Here is a 14,800-nt window from a genome sequence, read left to right as displayed (position 1 = left end):
TAATAACCATGCGAAATGTTATGGAGATCGGACCATAGGTGGCGCTATAACTGTTAAAAAACTTTAAAACCATATATTTCCTATGGTAAATTGCCTGTATTGGCTGTAAATGGTCTTTTCCATCTATAATCATATAATTTTCATATAATAATGTTCAAAACTAGTGCAGTACAATTCTCTGGACTCTCTAGATCAGTAATTATCAGAAAAAGTTGAACTACTTCATTTGTATGGCTATAATAGGGTCACTTCAAAATGTGGCCTTGACCAAGTCTCCCCGAAAGCCTATATCTCTTCAATGAATGCTCAGAGCTTCTTCAAAACAAGTCATAACATGTGAAATATCACTCTAAACAAAAATGAACCTTTTCAGACAGATCAGTCAAAATTTGCCTCTATAACAGTTAAAAAGGTGAAAATGATATGAATATAATGGCATATTAAGCCAATAAGTGGTATTCTACTGCCCCCTGCTGTTTAAAATAGTCATTTTGTCATATTGTTGTAGAATTCATATTTAGACGTTATTGAATAACTCTTTTAACATTTACAATCACATGTAGTCAAATTCATCTATTGAAGTATTACTACTAACAATTGTCACATTGAGGAAAGTGAATCCTGAAGGAGATTTGCAGTAAACAGTTTGATCACATCATATACTTCAAATGTCTGTATCTACAACAGAATGTGTGTGTGTAGTCTTAGGTTTCTGAATAAATTCTGAATGATCTGATTAATAGCTTACAAAGACTTTGTGAAATGTTTATAGACCATTCAAATATATTTTCATAATGACATATCCCAATAGCATTGAAAAAACAACAACAACATTTGTCTTTGTGTGTGTGTGTGTGTGTGTGTGTGTGTGTGTGTGTGTGTGTGTGTGTGTGTGTGTGTGTGTGTGTGTAAACATGCATTATGGAGTTAAAATGGAAAAAACTGGTTTGCTTTAGTGCAGAAAAATGGTGAAAATCAAGAAGTTTAAAGTGAAAGTGAGCCAATAAGTGGTCTTCTACTGCCCTCTGCTGGCCATTCTACTTATTAATGAAGTCTACTCACATATGCTTTTGCATTCATTAGACACTAAAAATCACTTATATAACAATAAAACACTAAAAAATCACTTATATAACAATTACTATTGTAGCACAATCATATTTTGTCAGAGTTTATCACTTCATTTTTACTGATACTTCACATAATTGCTAGCAATGTGGTAAATCATGGTAAATCACACTAAAAACATGGTAAATCATAATAAATAATACTAGAATGTGGTGTATCAAGGTAAATCATACTACAATCCTGGTACATCATTCTAGAACTGGTACATCATTCTAGAACATGGTATATCATGGTACATCATGCTAGAACATGGTAAATCATGGTAAACTATGCTAGAACAGGGTAAATCATGGTAAGCCATGATAAATCATAATAAACTATGGTAAATCATGTTAGAATGTGGTATATCATGGTAAATCATGCTAGAACATGGTAAATCATGGTAAACTATGCTAGAACAGGGTAAATCATGGTAAACTATGATAAATCATGGTAAACTATGATAAATCATGATAAACTATGGTAATCCATGCTTGAATCACAGTAAACAATGGTAAATCATACTAGAATGTAGTATATCATGGTAAATTATGCTAGAATATGGCAAATCATGCTAGAATCATAGTAAATAATACTAGAATATGCTAAATTGTTGTGGGAGGAGCCTATTTTACTAAAATGGCTATAACTCAAGAAGTAAATGAGATATCTTCACCAAACTCAGTACACATGTGTATGGGTTCAATTTGAGGTCACAATAAACAATTTTATGGAGATCAGACCATAGGTGGCGCTATAACTGTTAAAAAGCTTTAAAACCATATATATCCCATGGTAAATTGCCTGTATTGGCTGTAAATGGTCTTTTCCAATCTATTATGTCAGTGGTTACATGCTTGCTAAATAAATCTTAATAACTTTTGATGCTTTTGTGCTTAAATGCCTTAAAGGCCTTAACTGCTTGAACCCCGATAAATGCTGCTTGCAGCTTTAATTATTATTATTATTATTATTATTATTATTCCGCCGTAAAACGCATCGTGCAGCCCAAACCGTAAGGGCTAGAGCTTTGAAACTTTGCCATATGGTAGTACAAAAATCGAGGAGAGGTTATCAAATTATGACCCCGATTGGCCCATAGGTGGCGCTATAGCAACCAAAAGCGCGAAACTGCTCATAACTCCTAGACCGTAAGTCCTAGACTCAAGTGTCTTATATCATTGGAAAGCTGGACGCCTGACGAACAAAACGTATATCTCCGATTTTATTTCCGCCATGATAGATTTTCCGCCATTTTGAATTTTGTCGAAAATCTACTTTTGCGAACTAGTCCCTGGTTTTTCGCCCGATCGGAACCAAACCAGTGCAGAATTGTTCTCTGGAGTCTGAAGATCAATAATTATCGAAAAAAAGTTGAAATTTCGATTCACGGTCGCTAGGGGGTGCAAAATTAACGTTGTGGGAGGAGCCTATTTTACTAAAATGGCTATAACTCCAGAAGTAAAAGAGGTATTTTAACCAAACTTGGTACACATGTGTAAGAGGTCAATCTGAGGTCACGGTAAAAAAATCGCGGCGATTGGCCACATGGTGGCGCTATAACATGAAAAAAACATAAAACAGGCTATAACCACCTGACCGTTAGTCCGATTGACTTGAAAATTGGTATGCAGTGTCTTGGTCCAAGGTGCCATGTATGTCTATGAGGACATTGGCGTATCTCAAAAAACATGGCCGCCATCGGCCAATGAAGTTTGAGCACCGATTAGACAAGGTTAACGGAGGCCGATCGGAACGAAACTCGATGGGCATGTTCGTCTCATGGCCCTAGAGGTCTGTAAGAATTTTGAAAGAAATCGGCCACTAGTTGGCGCTAACGAGTTTTATGGCTCTGTAATCACGTGGTGTTACACTCATCCACACAATATGCATATCATTTGATAGATCTGCTCATGCTGAACAACTTTGCCTCAAGAACCATTGCTGTCAATCAAACCGTTCATTAAATATTCACGAATATGTCTAAAACCTACTTTTGCGAACTAGTCCTAGGTTTTTCGCCCGATCGGAACCAGACCAGTCTAGGACAATTCTCTGGACTCTCTAGATCAATAATTATCAAAAAAAAGTTGAACTTTTGCATTTGTATGGCTGTAATAGGGTCATTTATAAAATGGGTGTGGCAAAATACACTCAAAAGCCTATAAATCCTAAATGAAAACTCAGAACTTCACAAAAATTGGTCAGCCTATGTGTCATAACATCATTAACAAGCATGCAAAATTTTATGGAGATCGGACGATAGGTGGCGCTATAACTGTTAAAAAGCTTTAAAACCATATATTTCCTATGGTATGTTGCCTGTATTGGCTGTAAATGGTCTTTTCCATCTCTGATCATATAATTTTCATATCATAATGTTCAAAACTAGTGCAATACAATTCTCTGGACTCACTAGATCAATAATTGTCAGAAAAAGTTGAACTACTTCATTTGGATAGCTATAATAGGTTCACTTCAAAATGTAGCCTTTACCAAGTGTCCCCGAAAGCCTATATCTCTTTAATGAATGACTCAGACCTTCTTAAAAACAAGTCAGAACATGTGAAATATCACTCTGAACATGCATGAAAATTTTCAGACAGATCAGACAAAATGTGCCTCTATAACAGTTAAAAAGGTGAAAATGATATGATTATAATGGCATGTTAAGCCAATAAGTGGTATTTTACTGCCCCCTGCTGTTCAAAATAGTCATTTTGTCATATTGTTCTATAATTTATATTTAGACTTTATAAAATCACTATTTTAACATTTACAATTACATTTAGTCAAAATCCATCTGTTAAAGTATTAGTATTGACAGTTTGATCACATCATACATTTCAAATGTCTGCATCTACAACATAATGTGTGTGTGTAGTCTTAGGTTTCTGAATAAATTCTGAATCATCTGATTAATAGCTTGCAAAGACTTTGTGAAATGTTTATAGACCATTCCAATATATTTTCATAATGACATATCCCAATAGCATTGAAAAAACAACAACAACAACAACATTTGTCTTTGTGTGTGTGTGTGTGCGTGCGTGCGTGCGTGCGTGCGTGCGTGCGTGTGTGTGTGTGTGTGTGTGTAAACATGCATTATGGAGTTAAAATGGAAAAACTGGTTTGCTTTAGTGCAGAAAAATGGTGAAAATCAAGAAGTTTAAAGTGAAAGTGAGCCAATATGTGGTCTTCTCCTGCCCTCTGCTGGCCATTCTACTTATTAATGAAGTCTACTCACATATGCTTTTGCATTCATTAGACACTAAAAATCACTTATATAACAATAAAACACAAAAAAAATCACTTATATAACAATTACTATTGTAGCACAATCATATTTTGTCAGAGTTGATCACTTCATTTTTACTGATACTTCACATAATTGCTAGCAATGTGGTAAATCATGGTAAATTACACTAAAAACATGGTAAATCATAATAAATAATACTAGAATGTGGTGTATCAAGGTAAATCATACTACAATCCTGGTACATCATTCTAGAACATGGTATATCATGGTACATCATGCTAGAACATGGTAAATCATGGTAAACTATGCTAGAACAGGGTAAATCATGGTAAGCCATGATAAATCATAATAAACTATGATAAATCATGTTAGAATGTGGTATATCATGGTAAATCATGCTATAACATGGTAAATCATGGTAAACTATGCTAGAACAGGGTAAATCATGGTAAACTATGATGAATCATGGTAAACTATGATAAATCATGATAAACTATGGTAATCCATGCTAGAATCACAGTAAACAATGGTAAATCATACTAGAATGTAGTATATCATGGTAAATTATGCTAGAATATGGCAAATCATGCTAGAATCATAGTAAATAATACTAGAATATGCTAAATTGTTGTGGGAGGAGCCTATTTTACTAAAATGGCTATAACTCAAGAAGTAAATGAGATATCTTCACCAAACTCAGTACACATGTGTATGGGTTCAATTTGAGGTCACAGTAAACAATTCTATGGAGATCGGACCATAGGTGGCGCTATAACTGTTAAAAAGCTTTAAAACCATATATATCACATGGTAAATTGCCTGTATTGGCTGTAAATGGTCTTTTCCATCTATTATGTCAGTGGTTACATGCTTATTAAATAAATCTTAATAACTTTTGATGCTTTTGTGCTTAAATGCCTTAAAGGCCTTAACTGCTTGAACCCCGATAAATGCTGCTTGCAGCTTTAATTATTATTATTTTTCTTCTGCCGTAAAACGCATCGTGCAGCCCAAACCGTAAGTGCTAGAGACTTGAAACTTTGCCAGATGGTAGTACAAAAATCGAGGAGAGGTTATCAAAATATGACCCCGATTGGCCCATAGGTGGCGCTACAGTGCAAAAAACAAAAAAAAATCATATTTTTGCTTAAATCTCATTAACCGTTTGTCACAGACTCAAGTGTCTTATATCATTGGAATCCTTGGGTCAAGCCGAACAAAAAAGGCCTCAAGGATTTCATTTCCGGTATGCAAATTTTCCGCCATTTTGAATTATGTCCAAAACCTACTTTTGCGAACTAGTCCCTGGTTTTGTGTCCGATCGGAACCAAACCAGTGCAGAAATGTTCTCTGGAGTCAGAATATCAATAATTATCGAAAAAAAGTTGAAATTTCGATTGACGGTCGCTAAGGGACGCCAAAATGTTTGAAGAAGGCGGAGCCTATTTTACTAAAATGGCTATAACTCCAGAAGTAAATGAGGTATATTCACCAAACTCGGTACACCTGTGTAAGAGGTCAATCTGAGGTCATAGTAAAAAGATTGCGGCGATTGGCCACATGGTGGCGCTATAACATGAAAAAAACATAAATCAGGCTGTAACCACCTGACCGTTAGTCCGATTGACTTGAAAATTGGTATGCAGTGTCTTGGTCCAAGCTGTCATGTATATCTATGAGGACATTGGTGTATCTCAAAAAACATGGCCGCCATCGGCCAATGAAGTTTGAGCACCTATTAGACAAGGTTAACGGAGGCCGATCGGAACAAAACTCGGTGGGCATGTTCGACTCATGGCCCTAGAGGTCTGTAACAATTTTGAAAGAAATCGGCCACTAGTTGGCGCTAACGAGTTTTATGGCTCTGTAATCACGTGGTGTTACACTTATCATCACAAAATGCATATCATTTGATAGACCTGCTCATGCTGAACAACTTTGCCTCTAGAACCATTGCTGTCAATCAAACAGTTTATTAATTATTCACGAATATGTTAAAAACCTACTTTTGCGAACTAGTCCCTGGTTTTTTGCCCGATCGGAACCAAACGAGTCTAGGACAATTCTCTGGACTCTTTAGATCAATAATTATCAAAAAAAGTTGAACTTTTGCATTTTTCGCATGGGTATAATTGGGTCATAAAGAAAATGGGCGTGGCAAAATGCAAACAAAAGCCTATAAATCCTAAACAAAAACTCAGAACATCACGAAAATTGGTGAGCATATGTGCCATAACATTCTAAATAAGCATGCAAAATTGTATGTAGATCGGATGATAGTTGGCGCTATAACTGTTAAAAAGCAATGGTAAATTGCCTGTATTGGCTGTAAATGGACTTTTCAATCTATTATTTCAGTGGTTAAAAGCTTTCTAAATAAATCTTAATGTCTTGAATGCTTAAATGCCTTAAAGGCCTTAAATGCTTGAACCCCGATAAATGCTGCTTGCAGCTTTAATTATTATTATTATTATTATTATTTTCCCCTAAAACGCATCGTGCAGACCAAACCGTAAGAGCTGGAACCTTGAAACTTGGCCAAATGGTAGTCCTCAATTTGGGGAGAACCTATCAAAGTATGACCCCGATTGGCCCATAGGTGGCGCTATAGCAACCAAAAGCGCGAAACTGCTCATAACTACTAGACCGTATGACGTAGACTCAAGTGTTTTATATCATTGGAAAGCTGGACGCCTGACGAACAAAACGTATATCTCCGATTTCATTTCCGCCATGATAGATTTTCCGCCATTTTGAATTTTGTCAAAAACATACTTTTGCGAACTAGTCCTAGGTTTTTCGCCCGATCGGAACCAAACCAGTGCAGAAATGTTCTCTAGAGTCTGTTTATCAAAAACTATCGAAAAAAAGTTGAAATTTCGACTCACGGACGGTAAGGGGCGCCAAAACGTACGTTGTGGGAGGGGCCTATTTTACTAAAATGGCTATAACTCCAGAAATAAATGAGGTATCTTCACCAAACTTGGTACACATGTGTAAGAGGTCAATCTGAGGTCACAGTAAAAAAACCGCGGCAATTGGCCACATGGTGGCGCTATAACATGAAAAAAACATAAAACAGGCTATAACCACCTGACCATTAGTCCGATTGACTTGAAAATTGGCATGCAGTGTCTTGGTCCAAGGTGCCATGTATGTGTATGAGGACATTGGCGTATCTCGAAAAACATGGCCGCCATCGGCCAATGAAATTTGAGCACCTATTAGACAAGGTTAACGGAGGCCGATCGGAACGAAACTCGATGGGCATGTTCGACTCAAGGCCATAGAGGTCTGTAACAATTTTGAAAGAAATCGGCCACTAGTTGGCGCTAACGAGTTTTACAGCTCTGTAATCACGTGGTGTTACAAATATCCACACAATATGCATATCATTTGATAGATCTCCTCATCCTGAACAACTTTGCCTCAAGGACCATTGCTGTCAATCAAACCGTTCATTAAATATTCGCAAACATGTTAAAAACCTACTTTTGCGAACTAGTCCTAGGTTTTTCGCACGATTGGAACCAGACCAGTCTAGGACAATTCTCTGGACTCTCTAGATCAAAAACTATCAAAAAAAAGTTGAACTTTTGCATTTGGATGGCTGTAATAGGGTCATTTATAAAATGGGCGTAGCAAAATACACTAAAAAGCCTATAAATCCTAAATGAAAACTCAGAACCTCACAAAAATTGGTGAGCATATGTGACATAACATCATTAACAAGCATGCCAAATTTTATGGAGATCGGACTATAGGTGGCGCTATAACTGTTAAAAAGCTTTAAAACCATATATTTCCTATGGTACATTGCCTGTATTGGCTGTAAATGGTCTTTTCCATCTATTATGTCAGTGGTTACATGCTTGCTAAATAAAACCTGATAACTTTTGATGCTTTTGTGCTTAAAAACCCTTAAAGGCCTTAATAGCTTGAACCCCGATAAATGCTGCTTGCAGCTTTAATTATTATTATTATTATTATTCCGCCGTAAAACGCATCGTGCAGCCTAAACCGTAAGTGCTAGAGACTTGAAACTTGGCCAGAAGGTAGTACAAAAATCGAGGAGAGGTTCAGAGAATATGAGCTAGATTGGCCAATAGGTGGCGCTACAGTGCAAAAAACAAAAAAATTGCATATTTTTGCTTAAATCTCATCAACCCTTTGTCACAGACTCAAGTGTCTTATATCTTTGGAATCATTGGCTCAAGCCGAACAAAAAAGGCCTCAAGGATTTCATTTCCGGTATGCAAATTTTTCCGCCATTTTGGATTTTGTCCAAAACCTACTTTTGCGAACTAGTCCCTGGTTTTTTGCCCGATCGGAACCAAACCAGTGCAGAAATATTCACAGGAGTCTGAATATCAATAATTATCGAAAAAAAGTAAAAATTTCGATCCACGGTTGCTAAGGGGCGCCAAAACGCTCGCAGGAGGCGGAGCTAATTATACAAAAATGGCTATAACTCGTGAACGAAATGAGATATTTTCACCAAACTCGGTACACATATGTATGAGCTCAAGTTGAGGTCACAGTAAAAAAATCGCGGTGATTGGCCACATGGTGGCGCTATAATATGAAAAAAACATAAAACAGGCTATAACCACCTGACCTTTAGTCCGATTGACTTGAAAATTGGTATGCAGTGTCTTGGTCCAAGGTGCCATGTATGTCTATGAGGACATTGGTGTATCTCAAAAAACATGGCCGCTATCGGCCAATGAAGTTTGAGCACCTATTAGACAAGGTTAACGGAGGCCGATCGGAACGAAACTCAGTGGGCATGTTCGGCTCAAGCCCCTAGAGGTCTGTAAGAATTTTGAAAGAAATCGGCCACTAGTTGGCGCTAACGAGTTTTATGGCTCTGTAATCACGTGGTGTTACACTTATTGTCACAAAATGCATATCATATGATAGATCTGCTCATGCTGAACAACTTTGCCTCTAGAACCATTGCTGTCAATCAAACAGTTCATTAAATATTCATGAATATGTTAAAAACCTACTTTTGCGAACTAGTCCTAGGTTTTTCGCCCGATCGGAACCAGACCAGTCTAGGACAATTCTCTGGACACTCTAGATCAATAATTATCAAAAAAAGTTGAACTTTTGCATTTGGATGGCTGTAATAGGGTCATTTATAAAATGGGCGTAGCAAAATGCAATCAAAAGCCTATAAATCCAAAACAAAAACTCAGAACTTCACAAAAATTGGTGAGCATATGTGACATACCATCATTAATAAGCATGCAAAATTTTATGGAGATCGGACAATAGTTGGCGCTATAACTGTTAAAAGGCTTTAAAACCATATATTTCCTATGGTAAACTGCCTGTATTGGCTATAAATGGTCTTTTCCATCTCTGATCATATAATTTTCATATCATAATGTTAAAAACTAGTGCAATACAATTCTCTGGACTCACTAGAACAATAATTGTCAGAAAAAGTTGAACTACTTCATTTGGATAGCTATAATAGGTTCACTTCAAAATGTGGCCTTTACCAAGTGTCCCCGAAAACCTATATATGTCTTTAATGAATGTTCAAACCTTCTTAAAAACAAGTCAGAACATGTGAAATATCACTCTGAACATGCATGAAAATTTTCAGACAGATCGGACAAAATTTGCCTCTATAACAGTTAAAAAGGTGAAAATGATATGGATATAATGGCATATTAAGCCAATAAGTGTATTTTACTGCCCCCTGCTGTTTAAAATAGTCATTCCCTATTTTAACATTTACAATTACATTTACTCAAAATCCATCTGTTAAAGTATTAGTATTGACAGTTTGATCACATCATATATTTCAAATATTTGTATCTGCAACATAATGTGTGTGTGTAGTCTTAGGTTTCTGAATAAATTCTGAATAATCTGATTAATAGCTTACAAAGACTTTGTGAAATGTTTATAGACCATTGACATATATTTTCATAATGACATATCCCAATAGCATTGAAAAAACAACAACATTTGTCTTTGTGTGTGTGTGTGTGTGTGTGTGTGTGTGTGTGTGTAAGCATGCATTATTGAGTTAACATGGAAAAACTGGTTTGATTTAGTGCAGAAAACTGGTAAAAATAATGAAATTTAAAGTGAAACTGAGCCAATAAGTGGTCTTCTAGTGCCCTCTGCTGGCCATTCTACTTATGAAGTCTTTTCACATGTGCTTTGTGCAAATCACTAATATAACAATAACTATTATAACAAAATCATATTTTGACAGTGTTTATCACTTCATTTGCACTGACACTTCACATAATTGCTAGTAATGTGGTAAATCATGGTAAATCACGCTAGAAACATTGTAAATCATAGTAAATCATACTAGAATGTGGTGTATCAAGGTGAATCATGCTAGAATCCTGGTAAATCATTCTAGAACGTGATATATCATGGTAAATCATGCTAGAACATGGTAAATCAAGGTAAACAAATAAATTCATGGTAAACTATGTTAGAACAAGGTAAATCATGGTAAACCATGGTAAATCATGATAAACTATGGTAAATCATGCTAGAGTGTGGTATATCATGGTAAATGATGCTAGAACATGGTCTTTTCCATCTATGATGTCAATGGTTACATGCTTGCTAAATAAAACTTTATAACTTTTGATGCTTTTGTGCTTAAAGTCCTTAACGGCCTTAACTGCTTGAACCCCGATAAATGCTGCTTGCAGCTTTAATTAGGGGTTCAAGCACGAAGTGCTGAAACCCTATTGTAATTGTACTGATTTTTATTATTATTATTTTTCTTCTGCCGTAAAACGCATCGTGCAGCCCAAACCGTAAGTGCTAGAGACTTGAAACTTTGCCAGATGGTAGTACAAAAATCGAGGAGAGGTTATCAAAATATGACCCCGATTGGCCCATAGGTGGCGCTACAGTGCAAAAAACAAAAAAAAATCATATTTTTGCTTAAATCTCATTAACCGTTTGTCACAGACTCAAGTGTCTTATATCATTGGAATCCTTGGGTCAAGCCGAACAAAAAAGGCCTCAAGGAATTCATTTCCGGTATGCAAATTTTCCGCCATTTTGAATTATGTCCAAAACCTACTTTTGCAAACTAGTCCCTGGTTTTGTGTCCGATCGGAACCAAACCAGTGCAGAAATGTTCTCTGGAGTCAGAATATCAATAATTATCGAAAAAAAGTTGAAATTTCGATTGACGGTCGCTAAGGGGCGCCAAAATGTTTGAAGAAGGCGGAGCCTATTTTACTAAAATGGCTATAACTCCAGAAGTAAATGAGGTATATTCACCAAACTCGGTACACCTGTGTAAGAGGTCAATCTGAGGTCATAGTAAAAAGATTGCGGCGATTGGCCACATGGTGGCGCTATAACATGAAAAAAACATAAATCAGGCTGTAACCACCTGACCGTTAGTCCGATTGACTTGAAAATTGGTATGCAGTGTCTTGGTCCAAGCTGTCATGTATATCTATGAGGACATTGGTGTATCTCAAAAAACATGGCCGCCATCGGCCAATGAAGTTTGAGCACCTATTAGACAAGGTTAACGGAGGCCGATCGGAACAAAACTCGGTGGGCATGTTCGACTCATGGCCCTAGAGGTCTGTAAGAATTTTGAAAGAAATCGGCCACTAGTTGGCGCTAACGAGTTTTATGGCTCTGTAATCACGTGGTGTTACACTTATCATCACAAAATGCATATCATTTGATAGACCTGCTCATGCTGAACAACTTTGCCTCTAGAACCATTGCTGTCAATCAAACAGTTTATTAATTATTCACGAATATGTTAAAAACCTACTTTTGCGAACTAGTCCCTGGTTTTTTGCCCGATCGGAACCAAACGAGTCTAGGACAATTCTCTGGACTCTTTAGATCAATAATTATCAAAAAAAGTTGAACTTTTGCATTTTTCGCATGGGTATAATTGGGTCATAAAGAAAATGGGCGTGGCAAAATGCAAACAAAAGCCTATAAATCCTAAACAAAAACTCAGAACATCACGAAAATTGGTGAGCATATGTGCCATAACATTCTAAATAAGCATGCAAAATTGTATGTAGATCGGATGATAGTTGGCGCTATAACTGTTAAAAAGCAATGGTAAATTGCCTGTATTGACTGTAAATGGACTTTTCAATCTATTATTTCAGTGGTTAAAAGCTTTCTAAATAAATCTTAATGTCTTGAATGCTTAAATGCCTTAAAGGCCTTAAATGCTTGAACCCCGATAAATGCTGCTTGCAGCTTTAATTAGGGGTTCAAGCACGAAGTGCTGAAACCCTATTGTAATTGTGCTGATTTTTATTATTATTATTATTATTATTATTATTCCGCCGTAAAACGCATCGTGCAGCCCAAACCGTAAGGGCTAGAGCTTTGAAACTTTGCCATATGGTAGTACAAAAATCGAGGAGAGGTTATCAAATTATGACCCCGATTGGCCCATAGGTGGCGCTATAGCAACCAAAAGTGCGAAACTGCTCATAACTCCTAGACCGTAAGTCCTAGACTCAAGTGTCTTATATCATTGGAAAGCTGGACGCCTGACGAACAAAACGTATATCTCCGATTTTATTTCCGCCATGATAGATTTTCCGCCATTTTGAATTTTGTCGAAAATCTACTTTTGCGAACTAGTCCCTGGTTTTTCGCCCGATCGGAACCAAACCAGTGCAGAATTGTTCTCTGGAGTCTGAAGATCAATAATTATCGAAAAAAAGTTGAAATTTCGATTCACGGTCGCTAGGGGGTGCAAAATTAACGTTGTGGGAGGAGCCTATTTTACTAAAATGGCTATAACTCCAGAAGTAAAAGAGGTATTTTAACCAAACTTGGTACACATGTGTAATAGGTCAATCTGAGGTCACGGTAAAAAAATCGCGGCGATTGGCCACATGGTGGCGCTATAACATGAAAAAAACATAAAACAGGCTATAACCACCTGACCGTTAGTCCGATTGACTTGAAAATTGGTATGCAGTGTCTTGGTCCAAGGTGCCATGTATGTCTATGAGGACATTGGCGTATCTCAAAAAACATGGCCGCCATCGGCTAATGAAGTTTGAGCACCGATTAGACAAGGTTAACGGAGGCCGATCGGAACGAAACTCGATGGGCATGTTCGTCTCATGGCCCTAGAGGTCTGTAAGAATTTTGAAAGATATCGGCCACTAGTTGGCGCTAACGAGTTTTATGGCTCTGTAATCACGTGGTGTTACACTCATCCACACAATATGCACATCATTTGATAGATCTGCTCATGCTGAACAACTTTGCCTCAAGAACCATTGCTGTCAATCAAACCGTTCATTAAATATTCACGAATATGTCTAAAACCTACTTTTGCGAACTAGTCCTAGGTTTTTCGCCCGATCGGAACCAGACCAGTCTAGGACAATTCTCTGGACTCTCTAGATCAATAATTATCAAAAAAAAGTTGAACTTTTGCATTTGTATGGCTGTAATAGGGTCATTTATAAAATGGGTGTGGCAAAATACACTCAAAAGCCTATAAATCCTAAATGAAAACTCAGAACTTCACAAAAATTGGTCAGCCTATGTGTCATAACATCATTAACAAGCATGCAAAATTTTATGGAGATCGGACGATAGGTGGCGCTATAACCTTTAAAAAGCTTTAAAACCATATATTTCCTATGGTATGTTGCTTGTATTGGCTGTAAATGGTCTTTTCCATCTCTGATCATATAATTTTCATATCATAATGTTCAAAACTAGTGCAATACAATTCTCTGGACTCACTAGATCAATAATTGTCAGAAAAAGTTGAACTACTTCATTTGGATAGCTATAATAGGTTCACTTCAAAATGTAGCCTTTACCAAGTGTCCCCGAAAGCCTATATCTCTTTAATGAATGACTCAGACCTTCTTAAAAACAAGTCAGAACATGTGAAATATCACTCTGAACATGCATGAAAATTTTCAGACAGATCAGACAAAATTTGCCTCTATAACAGTTAAAAAGGTGAAAATGATATGATTATAATGGCATGTTAAGCCAATAAGTGGTATTTTACTGCCCCCTGCTGTTCAAAATAGTCATTTTGTCATATTGTTCTATAATTTATATTTAGACTTTATAAAATCACTATTTTAACATTTACAATTACATTTAGTCAAAATCCATCTGTTAAAGTATTAGTATTGACAGTTTGATCACATCATACATTTCAAATGTCTGCATCTACAACATAATGTGTGTGTGTAGTCTTAGGTTAATCATCTGATTAATAGCTTGCAAAGACTTTGTGAAATGTTTATAGACCATTCAAATATATTTTCATAATGACATATCCCAATAGCATTGAAAAAACAACAACAACATTTGTCTTTGTGTGTGTGTGTGTGTGTGTGTGTGTGTGTGTGTGCGTGTGTGTGTGTGTGTGTGTGTAAACATGCATTATGGAGTTAAAAT

The sequence above is a fragment of the Squalius cephalus genome (assembly GCF_949319135.1).
Source record: "Squalius cephalus genome assembly, chromosome: 12".
Lineage (NCBI taxonomy): Eukaryota > Metazoa > Chordata > Actinopteri > Cypriniformes > Leuciscidae > Squalius > Squalius cephalus.
The sequence above is the reverse complement of the archived record's forward strand: the minus strand, read 5'-3'. Positions refer to the sequence as shown.